This window comes from Camelus ferus, chromosome 7, assembly GCF_009834535.1.
Source record: "Camelus ferus isolate YT-003-E chromosome 7, BCGSAC_Cfer_1.0, whole genome shotgun sequence".
NCBI classification, from domain to species: Eukaryota; Metazoa; Chordata; class Mammalia; order Artiodactyla; family Camelidae; genus Camelus; species Camelus ferus.
This window is the reverse complement of record NC_045702.1, coordinates 78,683,558-78,700,354: the sequence shown is the minus strand read 5'-3', so window position 1 is coordinate 78,700,354 and position 16,797 is coordinate 78,683,558. Positions and strand designations below refer to the sequence as shown.

Below are 16,797 nucleotides of genomic sequence, written 5' to 3'. Positions count from 1 at the left end.
GATCAATCAAGGATTGCTAATGATGGAAGCTTTTTGCGTATTTATATGATAAAATTGTAAAATGCTAGTCTTGGACCACAAAGGAGGCTGACCATGAGGATGAACTGGTTTTGAATTTTCAAGTCAAAATGGGCCCTATGGTGACCTAGTTCATGCTTTGACTGTTCAAAGAACTCAGATAAATATCACTAGCTGTCAGAGATTTCAGTGTCTCCAGTTCTAAGGAACCTATCTCAAGGCTTCAGAGAAACCTCATATTTCCTTCTGGCTAAGTAGAAAAATATAATAACTTTGTCTTTATTACACCAGTGATTACAGAATGCTTTGCGCTTTTTTTTTTTTTTTTTTTTTTTTTTGCGAGCTCTAGTTAGGATGAAGAGCAATTTCACTAATCACCTTTTCCTCAAAATCTCACCAGATCTTTAAAAAGAAACGCTCTTCTCAAGGAAAGGCCAAATCCCAAGGGATTTTGCCAACTGAAATCTAACACCTTGTTCAGAGTGTGAAAAGCGGTTTTAATTAGGTGCTCAGGCCAGCCTCCTTTTCAAGGAAATAAAACTTCTTGCAATTACATTAATTTCCCTATTATTTGTAAATTTAAAAAAATACAAAAGCTTTTAGAACTCGGTGATGGCCAAAGCTGATCACATTTTCCTGCTGCGGCAGCAGAAAGACCTATTCAGGGAGAATGGCGTGCACTGCACTTGAGGGCGGGCAAGGTTTAGTTTCCCAGGGGCAGGGCAGAGCCTCTGACACTCCAGAAGAGTGCCTTCTGGATTGCTGCAAATTGCTAACAGACCATTGTGTCATTGCGTTATGCGGTGGCACAGGAAGGCTAACACAGCACTTGAACTGGACTCCTGAGACCCGTGGGACAACTGGAGTTTGAACTCCGATGGGCACCATGTAACTTTGGGCAAGCCACAGAATCTTTGAATCCCTTTATTTTTAAAATATGCAGCATATAATTTTTTCCCTGTCCTAAGAGGTGATTTTTAAAAGCACCAAATGCAAAACTGACAGATACATCAAAAGCATCTTGATTTCCTTTTTTCCTCACATTTTTTATTGATTTATAATCATTTTACAATGTTGTGTCAAATTCCAGTGTAGAGCACAATTTTTCAGTTATACATGAACATATATATATTCATTGTCCCATTTTTTTCTCTGTGAGCTACCATAAGATATTGTATATACTGATTTCTTAATGATAACTGTGCCGTGCTGACCTAGCTCATGCTCCACCCATCCTAAGTTAACAGATAGGATTTTTCTTTCCAGGAATTAAAAAAAAAAAAGTATGAGTTTCTAATAATTAACTAATGGATTTCAGGCATGTGGATATTCACTGGCTCAATGAGGATTTAGGGATATCATAATTAATTAACTTGGGCTGAATTTGGGGCACTGGGGAGAAAGATTGAGCCAGGAAAAGTGGAACCAGGGAAATGGATTCCAGTCAAGGGGTCTGCCCCATGGGGGCAGCTGAGCAGTCCAATGGTGTGCTCAGAGGGAGAGACAGATTCGGCAGGTTCAACCTGCTGTGAGGGGCAGAGAGGAAAGAGGAAATCCAGGTGGGTAGAGGCAATGAACCTGGTGTGCTTATTCGTGCACGGACCCATTCACAGGGCAGTCGGGGGTAAGGCAGAGCTTTCAGCTTTCACCTACGTCAGAGGTAATCGTGCAGCTAATTAACATGGCGCTTCCTGAGAGCCAGTGGGTAGGTGGGACCAGGCAGCCATTTACTTTCAACAAGCCACCAGGCTATCCTGATTTATTTTGATGCAGTTCTTCAGGGGACCACTTCCAAGGAGGGCATGAACAGGCTTTACCCTTCCAGAGGTCAGGGTAGCACACAGAAGGGCTGGAGTTCACTTTGGGACCATATCCCTGGAAGGAAGCCAGGGATACGAGGCTTGCGAGAAGAAATGGAGCAGGCAGCAGACAGGTAGGTAGCAAACGTCTAACTCAGTAGCCAGGTTCACTGCATACATATTGGCAAAACATCCTGCCCCACTTCCTGCTCTGATTGTGGTCTGAGAGATATGACCCTAGAGACAGGGCTGAGGCAAGGCTGAGAGGCAGATCAGAGTCTGAATGACTCTAGTTTAGCCTACATCTAGTTTTTCTACATCTAGTTTAGCCTCACTGTGTGTTTATAACGGGGTGGTTTCTGTCTCCAAGTAACACTACCAATACAAGTGTCTTGAATGAGATGAGAAATTTTTTCTCTCATGTTATAAGAGATCCAGGGTGGGTGGCTCCAGGGAAGGGTTTTCTCGACACCCAGAGATGGTAGAACTCTGGGCTGGTTTCCCTGTGAATCTCAGGGCTTTCCCCTCATGGTTACAAAGTGGTGGCCATTGTTTCCATTTTCAGGTCCTCACACAACCTTACGGAGAGGCAGAAAAAGAAACTGTCTCCTCCCACTGTCTCTTTTTATTGGGGGAGGGGAGTATTTCTGGAAGCCCTCCAGCAGACCTGCCTTTACATCTCATTGGCTAGAATGGATTATTTTGTTGACTCCTTGACCTACCTGAAAACCCTCATGGTGTACATCCCGTGGCTGGAGAGAGGGCTCCCTTTCCTGAACCAACTGGCTCCCACGACTAGAAAGTACTGTGCGGAGCACAAGGAGGGAGCAGGGAGGTCTTTTCAGGAAGTAATCAGTGGTGCTTTTGTCTGGCCTCTCAGGAACACGATTAGAGGATTTTAAATGGCAGGAGCAGGTCCCTGTACAATTTACTGTATTAACTCCTTATGGTCTGTCCAGTGTCAAATGATGGCGGTAAAGTTCAGGTTAAGGAACTAAGCTTTTGCATGTAACTCAGAGCACTGCCAAGCCTTCCCCCACTCACCCTCCTCCACAACACAGAATTCCCAGCACATGCCCTCCTGTGCAGGGCCCTGTGAGTCTTCTCTCAGTGTCACCTCAGACTTTGTGTTGAGATGCATTTAGTTGCATTTTCTCACTTCCCATTTTTGAAACCAAAGATTCCTTCTTCCAACCTCTTTTGGATTTCATATTAGTCAAGTCTCACCTCAGATATCATCTCTTTAACGTACTACCTTCTTCAAGGGAAAATGAAGAAGCATGTCTTCAAAAATGCTGTAGGAACATCATCTGGGTTCTTTTTCTTCTTTTGAAATGACATAGTCAGGTTTTTCTGCGTGCCCATGAAAACACGTATACTTAATGGTTTCTGTGAGTCATGTAACTTAGAAACATAGGGACTTCCTATTTGATTCCACTAATGTTTTGGAATTTTATCAAGTTTGTACTTTAAAGCTATTTTGAGAGAATAAATGCAGGCAGCAAAAATATCTCAGTTGACTTACATTCCTTCTTTCCCTTTTCCTTTTTTAAAATTAGAGTAATGAAACATGGTCTTGATGTCAAGACAATTGTTGGAGGAGGTGATCAAGAGGATGTGACCACTGGTTGAACCCCAGTTGGACCCAGGCACTCAAAGTACCCCCCCCCAACTCCTTGGAATGTGCACTCCGCTTGCCTTCCTTGAGCTGGAAGGATAGAGAATGTGACTCTTCCAGAGGCCCCACACCTACTCCTGTGGTGGCCCCTGCAGCCTGGAGAGAGAGGAAAAAAGAAAATTCCCACAGACGCCTGGTACACAAATGGATCTAAATGAGGCATCCATCCACATGGACCGCAGAAGCTTTCAGCCCAACACTGACACCGTCTGGGTAGAAATGGGAACAAACCCGGTGGGCTGAACGCCAAGTAGTTTGGCTGGTGATCACTCCTGAGCCCTGGCCATTAACCCTTTGCACCGACAGTTGGGCTGTTCTAAAGAGATTAACTCTCTGGCTTGGACGATGGGAAGCTGATAGGTAGATGATCGTGAATAAGCCCTTGTGGGGTCAGAATATGTGGAAAGACATTTGGGTCTGCCTGCAAGAGCCTGGAGCAGTCTCCACTGTTTTCCATGCCCCTTGGTAATCAGGAAGCTGATGCCCTCACTCGGGTATGAGCCCTAACAACTGATCCTTCAGCAGATAAGCAGATTGGATACATAGAAAGAATGGCGACCATAGCACCCTGGTGGCATGACATATTGCTAAGGATGCTGGATTGCCCTCAAAATAGAGTGACTTGGTTGAAGCAGTAATAGCATGTCCTGTGTGTTCTAAACAATGCCCAAGGCAACTGCTAAAGGAGTCTGGGGGCATCCACTGGAGATCCCACCTTGGGATTGGCAAATTGATTATACTGGGTCCCTCCCTGTCACTGTGCAAGTTTGGCTGCCATCAATATGGGATTAGAGAAGCTGACCATGTGTGGATGCACTCATCAAATAGACAGTGGTCAGTGGTCACATTTCAAAGGTCATGATATGCAAGACTGAGCAAAAGACCATGACGTTGAATCTCCCCTGTAACCTGCAAGAAGCAGGTTGCTCAAAAGAAAATGGAGTATTAAAGCTGCAGATTAAATTACTGTTAGTAAAATCACTTTGGCCAGGTGGACTAACGTACTGCCTCAAGCTTTAATACGTTTGAGCGATCAAATGGTGGGGTCTATCGCCCCACAGGAGAGACTGGGGACATCTGCTAAGACATCCACCACCATAAAGGTACAGAAGTCACGGGAAACAGCCATAGACTGGACTCTCACTATGGATCAATGGGCTGTGTTGCTGAGACAAAGCCCCATCACACCTGGAAGAGGCATTACCTGCTCGAATTTAAGATGGGATGTCCTGCTGGAATGGCAGAGCTTCTTCACATACCTAGGTGAGGGGGAACGTCTCAGTCGCCACTGGGATCCCGTTGTCTTGCTGCAAACTGGACCTGTGGAAACACACTACACCTGGATTGGAGCTCACACCATTGGAAGAGGGGAGAAGGTGGGGGTCCTGCTCCCACCCCTAGTCCATCTCCTCTCATCTCACAGTGCTGCCTCCCCGGGCCAACGTGCATGGTGAACACAACCAGGTCAAGTTCCTCAAGCTGCCACCCTCCCTCTCCTCAAGGCCAGGTAGGCATGTTCTGTTTTCCACTCAGTCATTTGGCTGCCAGCTGTGTCCCCTTTTGGAGGACATTATAGCACACATAGAAGCCATAACTAAATTCACCCAAGTCTTAAATAACATAAAATGACTTCAAAATAATTTTGAGGGACCTCTTGTGAAAAAGCATAGTGTTACTATTTCCAGGTTTTCTGTAAACACTCTCTCCCCACAACTTTGCTGTGCCAGCCTCTCTTTGCCAGGTACTTTGATTTTTAATTTAAAAGAGGATGTTTTAGATAGCATATATCAAGAAAAAAGCCACCTACCTCCTAAGGTAGACAAGTACATTGGCATTCTCATTAATCAAAAGCTCTTACGGAGAGTGGAATGGTAGTTACTGGGAAGGGGGAGGGGAGGGATGGGGAGGTGTTGGTCAAAGGATACAAACTTCCAGATGAATTAAGTTCTGCGGAGATAATATACTACATTGTGATTATAGGTAATGATACTGTATTATGTACTTGAAAGCTGCTAAGAGAGTGTATCCTAAATGTTCTCACCATTGAAAAGAAATGACAATTACGTGACGTGATGGAGGTGTTAGTTAACACTATGATGGTAATCATTTTGCAGCAGATAAGCATATCAAATCAGTATGTTTTACACGTTAAACTTACACAGTGCGGTATTTCAATTATATCTCAATAAAACTTGGTAGGGCGAAAGAGAACACATGTAATAAAGAGTGCTGCTTACTTTCTACGCTGTGAATAGTGTTTTATCAGTGAGTGGATATTCTGCCCAGTCTAATGTGTACGGACAGAAGTGTTAGAGAACAAATGTAATGAAAATGTAAGGGTGCTACTTGGAAAAAAGAAAAACTCTTATGAATCTGATTAGAGTTAATTCATTTTCTAAAAGTCCGATTGTACCTGGTAAGCTATAAAAGTGGTTTCCTGTATGCATGTATTTGAAGACTATATTGTGTCCACAGAAGGCGCCCTCTGAAACAATTTGCATCAGAATACTATCATTTGGAAGAGATGTGTGGAGGCAACCAGGCAACTAGTTGTACAAATTGTTTTGGAATTAGTGGGAACTGGTTGAGTTTATAAAGACTCGCAATCTCTCCCAACTTTGTTTTTTAATGAAATATTAGAACTATGCCAAGGAGTTCTAATTAATTGGAAGGCCTTTGAGAAATGATTCAGTCTTTACCATACTTACTTGTCAGTAATAAACATGAATTTTTACAAAAGTTTTATTGAACTATAGTGATGTACAATGCTGTGTTAGTTTCAGGTGTACAGCAAAGTGATTCAGTTATACACATGCATATATATATTCTTTGTCAGATTTTTTTCCATATAGGTTATAACAAGATATTGAAAATAGTTCCCTGTGCTGTACAGTAGGTTCTTGTTGTTTATCTATTTTATATATTGTAGTGTATAAATGTTAATCTCAAACTCCTAATTTTTCCTTCCCCCGACCCCTTTTCCCTTTGGTAACCAGTTTGTTTTCTATGTCTGTGAGTCTCTTTCCAATTTGTAAATAAGTTCATTTGTATCATTTCTTTTTTTAGGTTTCACATATAAGTGATATCATGTGATATTTGTCTTTCTCTTTCTGACTTCACTTAGTATTATAATCTCTAGGTCCATCCATGTTGCTGCAAATGGCATTATTTCATTCTTTTTATGGTTGAGTAGTACTCCGTTGTGTATATATACCACATCTTCTTTACCCAGTCATCTGTTGATGGACACTTAGGTTGTTTCCATGTCTTGGCTATCGTAAATAGAGCTGCTATGAACACTAGGGTGTATATCTTTTTGAATTAGTGTTTTCTCCAGATATATGCCCAGCAGTGGAATTGCTGGATCATATTGTAAGTCCATTTTTAGTTTTTAAGGAACCTCCATACTTAAATATTATTTTTTAATTATTAGGCTTAAAAGGAGATTTTAAGATATCTATATAAGTATTATATAGCTAATTAAATCACTCATGTCAAAGTATCTGAGTCCTTCAGATTTCAGTTCCCTTATACAGAATATATACATCTCAGTTTTCTACCAGGCATAAAGCAAAGCCAAGAAATTTGGATATAGGCTAAAAAAAATCTATAAATATAATGACCTATACAGTCACACCTACATAGTGCTTCTAGTCTTTTCTTTTGTTATTTAGAGAAGCCACTTTTCAAAATCCTGAGAATAGTGTAAAATTGCCTTTTTCAACTTTCAAAATTATTTCAGAAGTTTGAAAATATTTGAAATAGTGTTTTGCGAGGAAGTTGGAGTCACGTTTTACTTCTGTTTCTCTATTTGTATAACAAATACATTATGAAGTTAAAATTACTTCTGTAATGTCAAAGGGGCAGGAGGAGGAGGAAGGTAACACTGATATTCCTGGATGGTTTCCAGGAAGGAATTAGGGTTAGGGGACGTTATCAGGGTGTCATGTCCCCCATCTTTTCCCATTTCCCACATTACATTTTTGAGACTACTTTACTTCAGCTTAGGAATTTTTTTTCTGGACAGTCTGATTAACTCAAAACCATTCACTTGGGTTATGGTGGTTGGCATACTAGCTGGCTAAGCACCTCCTTCCCCCAGTGCTGCCAAATTCCTGGCATTGTCTGTGTTCGGCTGGGGAAAAAAAAGGAAGCTTTTCCATTTGTGCTTCCTTGATGAGCTAAACTTCTCTCTTGACTCACACATTGTGATTGCTTTGAACTGTTTCACTTCCTGCTCTGTGGGATTTGTAAGGTGCATCATAGTTTCTGAATATTTCAACTACACACAGGCTTGCTTTGCCTAAAGTCTGTGACACATATCTAAGCATTAACTAACTTTCCGAGAAAGAACTAATTTCCCTTTCCTTTTAGACAGATCATTTCCTCTTCTTCTCAAGGTGTTCAAGGTGTTTTGATCATTTGTTCATTTATTTAATCTGAATTAATTAATAGCTGCTTCTGCTATTACAGCCACATTTGTAACTTAAATATTCAAAAATGGAATGAAAAGATTTCAATTCTACTTCACTAGAATTATACCCTACTAAAAATCATTATCAAAAGGACCAAAATCCCGGATCAGCCATCCAAGGCCATCGGTGATTTAGCTCTTTATAACATTTCCAGCTTTGTTTCCCTTCATTCAAGCTTTTGGCTTTCACCCCCTTCTGAGGAAAAGCTGTATATAGCCCTTACTTCCAAGCATTTGTTCTATTCTTCTTATAGTAAGTATCTTTCATCATGTATTCTCCATCTTATACATCCTTCCATTTACCAGGGGGTGGGAGGTGGTAATTCGATTACTTTATGGAGGTACTGGGGATTGAACCCCGGACCTTATGCATACTAGGCATGTGCTCTACCACTGAGCTATACCCTCCCACTCTACATCCTTCCATTTGAATTATCATCTGCTCTCCCTAATTAGGATGGCCAAATAAAACACAAGATGCCCAGTTAAGTTTCAGATAAGCCACAACTAACTTTTTTAGTATAAGTATATCCCATACAATGTCTTCAAACTGTATAAAGGTAGTTATATTAATTTTCTTTTGCTGATGAAACAAAATACCACACATTTAGTGACTTAAAACAACTCAAATGTATTAAGTCACAATTCTGTAGGTCAGAAGTACAGGTAGTGTCAGCTGGTTCCTCTTCTCCAAGGCTCCCAAGGCCAAAATCAAGATGTCAGCTGGCCTAGGCTTTTATCGGGTGGCTCTGGGGGAGAACAAGCTTTTAAAAGTCATTCATGTTGTTGGCGTAATTCAGTTCCTTGCAGCTGTAGAGCTGAGGTCTCAATTTCCTTGCTGGCTGTCAGCCAGGGGCATCTCTTAGCTCCTAAGGCCACCTTATTCCTCCTCAAATTGTCCTCCTCTCTCCCACCACCCCCCACCCCTGAATCTCTCTGACTTTTCTTCTGCCATGTCTCTGCTGCTTCCAGCTTGAGAAGATGTTTCTGTGGTTAGAGTGAGACCACCTGGATAATCCTCAATAATTTCCCTTTCTTAAAATCTGTACCCTCAATTAGATCTACAAAGTCCCTTTTTTCCATGTAATATAACTTATTCACAGGTTCAAGGGATTAGGCCATTTTTCTGCCTAGCACAGTAACTATTCTTCTGGATTTTCTGGCATATCGTTCCTCAGGTGCTTTGGAGAAATATCTTACCGCAATATTGCTTAATTTATTTTGGCCACAGGATTAAATTTTGCTTGAATGATAAAGAGACTAGAAGTTCTTTAAAGAGAAATTATGAACCAGACTTTAATAATCCATAGAAAAAGGGGTTGACTCGATTTAGAAAAGGAAAGATCTTTAACAGGTAACTGGTAAACCTTGTAAATGGAGCAACAGCCAGTAGATGATACAGGAGCAGTGTGGATGTCTGTTTTGTTCAGCAGCAGCAGAATAGGGTTGAACAATTACTATATTTAACATTATTCCAAGTATGATATTTTCCAGAAAGCTATTAAATATTTTTGCCTGTTATTAAAAACACAAGATAATTTCCTGTTTTGCACACCACTGAATTTATTTTATTTGAAATTAACTGAAAGTCTCTTTTCTCTTAAAATTTTGTCTAACATCAAAAGAGCCATGAGTTGGTTTTAATTTCCATTTTTAACTTGTTAACTGGTATTCTGATTAAAGTTAAAAATCAATTCAATAATACAGAATTTGAGAGGGTCCACTATTTGCTGGATATTATATTAGATATAGAAGATACAAATATAGTTATGTGATACTCCCTGTGTACAGGAAACTCACAGGCATATAAACAAATAAATCACAATACTGTGCAGGCAGGGAAGTAGAAGAAACAAGCCCAAACAGAAGGAATAGTTTACTCTATGAAGAAGTAAGACAAGGATTTCCTGTTGTTGTTTTTTTTAAATTTCTTTTTAAGGATAATTTTTTAAAAAAGCAGTTTTAGGTTCATAGAGAAACTGAGAGGAAGGTACAGCGATTTCTCCACATGCAGTCTGCCCTGATACATGCACAACCTCCCCCATTATCAACTGTCCCCCACCAGATGGTACATTTGTTGCAATCAGTGAACCTACACTGACAGATCATAATAACCCAAAGTCCATAATTTACCTTAGGGTTTATTTTTGGTGTTGTACATTCTATGGGTTTGGACAAAAAAGTATAATGACATGTATCCATCATCATAGTGTCATACAGAGTATTTTCACCTAAACATCCTCTGGGCTCTGCCTATTCACCGCCCACCCCTCCCCATCCCAATTGTGTCTCCATAGTTTTGCCTTTTTCATAATTTCACATAGTTGGAATCCCAAAGCATGTAGCCTTTTCAGACTGGCTTCTTTCATTTAGTAATAAGCATTTAAGTTTCCTCCACATCTTTTCATGGCTTAAAGTTTGTTCTTAGCTCTGAGTAATATTCCATTGTCTGGATGTACCACAGTTCATTTATCCATTCACCTACTGAAGGACATCTTGGTTGCTTCCCAGTTTTGCCAATTACGAATAAAGCTGCCATACACATCCATCTGCGGGTGTTTGTGTGCACACACGTTTCCAACCCTTTTGGGTAAATACCAAGAAGCATGATCACTGGATTGTATGGTGAGAGTATTAGTTTTGAAGGCTTTTCTGGCTTTAAAGGAGGCATGAGCAAAGTCACTGAGGTATGAAAAGGCACTAGCATTTGGGAAACCATAGGTATGGCTGGAGGGTAAAAGAGCATGGGGCAAATGGTGAAATTAAGGCTGGAAGCTTGGCAGGGTCAGAGCCTATTTATTCCACGCATTTTATTCCGTGGAGATGAAGCGCCAGTGTAAATTTCTTCATCGGGGCATCACGTGATTGGACTTGCACTCTCAAAAGATTACCTTGGCTTCAGATAAGAGAATAACTCTGGGTTGGAGGTCAGTTACAGGCTGGAAAACCAGTTTAGACAAGATGAGAGTTTCGAGGATGAAAACCTAAACTAAAGCAGTGGAAACGATGATGGAGAGCAATTGGAAAGATTTTGCAGCCAGAATCATCAGATTTCAGGACAGTTAAAGGTAAAGCATCCAGGGAGGGAAGGGAAAGGGCAAAGGAGCAGCAGGACTTGAGGGTTTTTTGGAAAATGTCTGACAAGGGAGGAAAATCTAGAAATTCGATCAAGTCTGACTGAATTAGGAAATAAAGAAAAACAAGAAATAAGACGGGGTGTTGGAAAGTGGATGGTTGGATGGTGACAGACTTTCTCGTTGGCCAAACTTTAATTTGGTTTCTCTGAGCCCTTTTCTCACCAAGGCTTCCTGCCCTAGCCCTTTCTTTGGCCAAGCCAAGTCCAGTTTTAGCACAAATCCTGCTGAGTCGCTTTAGAGAGAATCTCCCACCCTTGATATATCTGATCACCCTCAATATCTGATCAAATTCCTCCTCTGTCACCCTTGATCTCTGATCACTTTTAATAGCTCATCAAATTCCTGATCCCTTACCCTTGATATTTGATCACATTGATCAGTCTTCAGCAAGAATCACCCCTACCTTTGATGTACCCTCTCAGTAATTTTCCACCCACTAATGCCTCTCACTCCATCCCCTCTCATCCCCACCTGTCTTTGTTATATTAGTAGTTGAGTCCAATCTTTCTCCACAATTGCAAAAGTCTCAACACCTGTGGCAATAGCCCTGTGTAAAGTCTTCCTTATTGTTTTAACAGGTATAATTTTTTCTTTAACAATGGGGAGAAACATCTCTCTAGAGCTATGTTTAGTTCCATATGTCTCTAAAGTTTAATTTGTGCACACACTTTTTAACCATTGTATGGCTAAATAATACGTCTAGATCATGCCCTGCAGGGGTTTATCAGGCATTATGATGTACACAATCCGGCCATCTGTGCCCCAAGAGCTTAGCAAGGTGGCTTCCTCCACTTCATTTTAAAAAAAGAAAAAAAACTATATTAGTCTAACACCACTATGTGGTAGCTCATACAATTCCTTCCTTAGACCCTTTAAAATAATCTTACGGAGGGCTAAAGTATTAACACTCATGTGAGACGCAGCAAGCTTCGAGAAAAGAGAATCTAACAGTCCTGGTAATATTTTGAGACTGAGGTCTAGTAAAGACTACTTTTCTATGTTTTCTAACCTCAACTTATTTAAAGGAAGTTTTTGTAACTATCCAAATTCGCTGTTGTAGCATGAAACCTTCTTGAGCTATAAAAGGTATAGGCATGGTTATGCTCTTAAAACTTTATTTTAAAGACCCTGAAATTTGAATTTCACGTCATTAATGCTCCAGTGTCCCAAAACAGTCTTTTTTTTTTTTTTTTAATCATTGAAAATGTAAAAACCATTCTTAGCTAACATATACTAAGACAGGCGGTGGATCGAATTTGCCTTATGGGCTGTATGTTGCACTTGGTATGCATAAAATGTCAAGATTCAAAAAATGTGTGTGACCAAGGGGGTGGGGGTGGGGAATCTTCACAGGCTAACTTCCAATAAGACAATGTATGTGAAAACGCTTTCCAGTGATTTTTGAGCCCAAGTGGCCAAGCCCAAGGATGATGACAGCAGAGCGGTAGGGACTCCGGTCCACGCCGCTCACCATCCTCCAGGCGGCTGGTAACGCGGCCCCCACCCAGAGGACCAGAGAGAGCGCAGATAGCGCCTTCAGGGACGCGGAGATGGAAGTTTAGCTCCGGGAACCGGGGACGGACACCCGCAAACACGCTCCCTCCGACGGCAGCCAAGCGGCGCTCCCACGGGCCCACGCAGGCGCGCCCACGTGCGCAGTCTCCCGCGCCGCGCTCCGTCGTGCTCTATTGCGCATGTCTGAGGAGGGGGCGGAGCGGCGCCTGACTGGCAGGCAGAGGCCCAGCGAGGCGGAGGAGCTCCTTCCCGGCGGGCGGGGACTCTCGGGCCACCCGTGCGTCAGTTCCGCTGGGGCGGGACGGAGCTGGGGGAGGGTGGCGCCCCCGCTGCTGCTGCTGCTCTGCTGTTTGGGTTGGACGCTCAGCTGATGCGGGCCGGCCGTGGGACGCCCATGCCGGGGAGAGGCGCGACGGCACTGCCGCCCAAGTAGTCACGGCCTGCAGCCCGGTGAGTGGCCCCTGGGAGGCCGGCGACGATGACCGGGTAGGGGAGAGGGCAGCCTGGTGGCCCTGGGCACTCGTCCGGCCCTCCGGGTCTTCTTACCTCTCCTCGGAGAGCGCTTCCAGAGCCAGAGGGCGGGGAGACGCCCGGCTCCCGAAGGCGCCCGGGCTCCGGAAGAGGGCCGCGTGTCCTGGGACTGATTGGTGCGTCGTGCTCTCCGCCTCCTGTGTCCCCGTAGGTCTTGCTGGTCCAGACGCGCTGACTGTTTTGGTTTTTCTGGTCCCGCCCCACGCTTCCTGTCCTACCCCCGCGACTCCCCTCCTAGTTTCCCCGAGTCTTGTGTGGCTTCCCCGGGACTGTAGGGCTCTCCAGCAGTTCGCTGGTGACTGTCAAAAAAGAGTTTCCCATTTTTACATCATTTTCTTCTGTCAGTGCACCGGGTGAGTCTGCTGCTCGATGTTTCTCACTTATCAGCAGTTTGTTTGTAACCCCACCCACACTGAACTCTCTGACTCGCTCCCTTACTGCTGTTGCTTAAGCCGATTCAGGTGTGTGCTTTTTAAAAGGTGAAGTTGTATGAATAATTGTGTGGCAGTGCTTCCCGTCACTGTCATTTATGTCATGCTGGGAGGAACTTGGTTTCTACGCCTAATACAGTGATAACTTTAAATAAAAGTGGTGACACCTAGGCAAAACTTCGAAGAGTTGTGGAACAAGGAGCTATCATGTAATCCTATTTAGAGACTTTTTTTTACTGTCATTAACAGTTGCATCCCAGTCTACAGTCCCATTTGCTGAGATTTCAAAAATGACAGGAAGGATGGTTTAGTGTATCGAGAAAATGCTATTGAAACAGTGAAATGTTAAAAAATTTTTAAATCCGAGAATTTTTTAAAAGTATATTACCCGGTGAACTGAGAGTTTATGCCTCTTATGAGGCAGGTGTTTCAAACCCATTGTAATTATTTTGTTAAAATGCTTGTGCAAATTAATTGTACTTTGAATATAAGAACAAATTATTTCATAATTTTTGTTACTCAAACTTTTTCTCAATGTGGACCTTATTTTCCTATTTTTGTATCAGACGTATATTAAAATCTTGAAAGCAATGGCCTTTTTACATGTGATGTTGGATGAAAAGATGAGTTTCACTTGTTTATTGACTTGCTTCAAGTGCAAAGTTAATCAAGATACATCGTGTACTTTGCGATTTTTTTGCTTAGTAATAATGACAGATAATGTGTGCTGAAGGGTACCTATTGCGTTCCTTGTTGAACATGTATTTGTGAAAAGGTCATAGTTAGTTAGCAGGCACTCTTAGGTAATTCTAACCTGTCTTTCCCATGTCTTATATTTTACTTTGTTCATTATCTGATTTTTTTTTTTTTTTTTTTTTTTTTAGAATGTGCTTTCATGCCCTGAATTTTTCTGAATCTCTTTTCTCCTGTGCTTTTTTTGTTTGCTTGGAAGACTACTGCTTCCTTACTCTGAATGGCAGAGTTCTACCCTTGTTCTCTCTACATCAGAGTTTTTAAATTTGAAACCCAAGGAATACTTTAGTAGTTCCGTGAATATCCGGAAGTGTCATGGAAAAATATAGTTTATATATGCAAGTAAGTGTTTTTCAAGGAAGAGGAGCTTTTGTCGAGTTCTGTGATCCCCAATTCATTACTGTACACTTTTCTTTGGTAAATCCAGCCTTGTGGTTTCAGCTGTCACTGTGCTAACAACTCCAAACATAAATCCACAGCCTTTGTTCCTACATCACCATTTGAATATCCCACTGTTAATTCATCCTGTAAATCCAAAAGATTTTTATTAAATTGATCCTCTTCCCAGTTATCTCATATCCACGAATGGCATTCTCTCTGTTTCTCTAAAAACCCTCAAATTGTCTTAACACCTCCCTCTCCTTACCCCATTCTTTTCTGTCACCAAGTTCCGTGTTTTGTTGTTTACACACTTTCAAAGTGTGGCTCAGAGTAACCCTCACCTCCATTACAGCGCTGTGACCTTGATTCATACCCCGTCACTTCATGCCTGCATTATTGTGATAAGTGAAGTCCTGTATAAATTCATTCTTTCCATCCTCAGCCAAGTCTCCACCTAGAGATTCCCTTAATTCTTCTCCTTAAAACTCCACTCCATTCCCAAGTGGCTGGTCTAAGCCTCACTATTCTATTTATAGCTCCGTTGTATACTACCCTATAAATAGGGTGTCTGGTCTTCCCTGCTCTCCTCTCAGTTGATGATGGTGCCTCCCAGTTTATGTTCTTTATCTTCTTGCAGTCTAGCCTAACTTCTGTCCCAGCCGAGTTTGCTCTGAAAAACCTTACCTGCATTTACCTGTGTTGTGACCTGGGAGCAGTTAAAGTAAGCGTGTTGATTTTGTTGACCGCTCTCTTTGTTTAGTAACTTTTTGGTGGATAGTTACAGTTTCTAGACAGGCGCATTAAAATAGTGTGATTGTGAAATTCTCTAGTCTTCTTTAACTGTTCCTTTTTTCAAATTTGCTTCGTATGCTGCATTTCAGTGCCAGGTTGTTTGGTGTATTCATAATTGGTCATGAGGGTTGTATCTCATCAGAAAGAAAGAATGTAGACCCCCTTACCCAGATCTAGGCTTATGTAGCTCTGTCCTCCGCTTGACTCCTGGGCCCACCTCTACCATTTTTCCCATTTCTTAACTTCCCTTCAACCACCGTGTTCTTGCTCTTTCTGAACAGTCAAAGCCCATTCCTGTCTCTAAAGCCTTGAATTGCTTTTTCCTGTGCCTTGAACGTTTTTTTCCCCAGATACTTTTAATAATTTGCTTCCTCACTTCTTTCAGGTCTCAGGAACATGTCAGCTCAATTCTTCTGACCACGTCAACTAAAAAAGCACTCTGCACCCTTCCTCCCCAACCCCCAGCTCCATTTTTCTTCGTGGCACTTCTTAACCTGTTATACGTTATATAGTTATTTGTTTGTTAATAAATTGTCTTGTTCTCCGAGACCTAGAAGACTGCCTGAGGTTTAATAAGTAAATAGATTATTCCTTTTACTGTTATATAGCATCCCTTTTATTTTATTTAATAAATAAAAATATTTATTTTTATTTCATTTAATGCTTATTTTTTGTAATTCTTTTTTTTATTGACATATAGTCACTTACAATGTTGTGTCAATTTCTGGTTACAGCATGATAGTTCAGTCATACATACACATACATATGCTCGTTTTCATATTCTTTTTCATTAGAGGTTACTACAAGATATTGAATATAGTTCCCTGTGCTATAGGTATAAACTTGTTGTTTTATCTTTTTGATGCTTTTGCCTTAAATTTGCCTTCAAGTGCTTTTTTGCTTTCTTTGGGTTATATAGGCCTGGTATGTGATTTCCTCTGTTCCTTCATCTTCAGCCTTTCTTTGTCATTATATTGTGACGCTTGTGGCTGGAGTTTTCATTTCTAAAACTTTGTTCTTCCCTCTCATTCTTTGTACAGTTCCCATTTTTTTGCTTTCTTTTTTTTTTGTCCCCTCTCTTATACCACTGAACATTTTAAACCTCCTTAATTTTTTTTCTATTATTTATGATCTTGGTTGTACTTTTTACTGTTGGCCTTTGTGCTGGTACTCTCTGGAGGGAATTGTTCATTTCCTTGGGTATTCGTTCTGTAATCTTTGACTGTGAGTTAATCTTCAGTGCTGGTTGCTTGGCGTGGGAGTCTCATTTGCCAAGAGCTTTGGAAAT

At 41.5% G+C, this 16,797-nt stretch overlaps 1 protein-coding gene across 1 annotated transcript in view; it reads left to right on the top strand.

The window, feature by feature from the left end:
* Positions 1-12,790: 12,790 nt before the first annotated feature.
* PNPLA8 (patatin like phospholipase domain containing 8) overlaps positions 12,791-16,797 on the top strand; it is a 38,911-nt gene continuing 34,904 nt past the window's right edge. Inside the window, 1 exon segment of the mRNA XM_014559828.2 lies at positions 12,791-13,071. The gene's annotated coding sequence lies outside the window, so the exon portion shown is untranslated.